General features: G+C 47.9%; 1 pseudogene; it reads right to left on the minus strand.

The window, feature by feature from the left end:
- Nucleotides 1-254: 254 nt before the first annotated feature.
- LOC126356807 (5S ribosomal RNA) lies at nt 255-372 on the minus strand (annotated as a pseudogene).
- Nucleotides 373-666: the final 294 nt, after the last annotated feature.

Consider the following 666-nt stretch of genomic DNA (forward strand, 5'->3'; position numbering starts at 1 on the left):
TAACAAACAAATTCACCAAAACTAAACCCAAAATAAATCTATTTATTAAAAAAAAGCACTCCGTCTGCAGGCCACGAGTGGCCTACCGGGACCATCCGACCGCCGTGCCATCCTCGGTGGGGGATGCGGATAGGAAGGGCGGGGGTCAGCACACAGCTCTCGCGGTCGTGAGTCGGTATACTTGATCGAAGCCGCTACTACTCGGTCGAGTAGCTCCTCAATTGGCATCACGAGGCTGAGTGCAGCCCGAAAGATGTCAACAGCGCGTGGAGGCCTGGATGGTCACCCATCCAAGTGCTGACCACGCCCGACAGCGCTTAACTTCGGTGATTTTACGGGAACCGGTGTATCCACTGGAGCAAGGCCGTTGCCATAGCTATTTATAAAAGCAGCTAAAAACTCGGTTGACGTCTTTCTAAGAGACAGTCTCCAATATTTCCAAACTATGTAAGTGAAGACCACATGTGGCTTAAGTTCAGAGAAATAGTATCAACAGCACTCGAGAGATTCATACCAAATAAATTAATAAGAGACGGAACTGATCTGCCATGCTACACGAAACACGAAAGAAAGATGCTGCAGGAGCATCGAAAAAGGCACGTATAATTTAGACGAAAGCAAAATCTCCAAGATTGGCGAAGTTTTACAGAGGCTCGAAATTTGGCG

The sequence above is a fragment of the Schistocerca gregaria genome, chromosome 3 (assembly GCF_023897955.1).
Source record: "Schistocerca gregaria isolate iqSchGreg1 chromosome 3, iqSchGreg1.2, whole genome shotgun sequence".
Classification (NCBI taxonomy): Eukaryota; Metazoa; Arthropoda; class Insecta; order Orthoptera; family Acrididae; genus Schistocerca; species Schistocerca gregaria.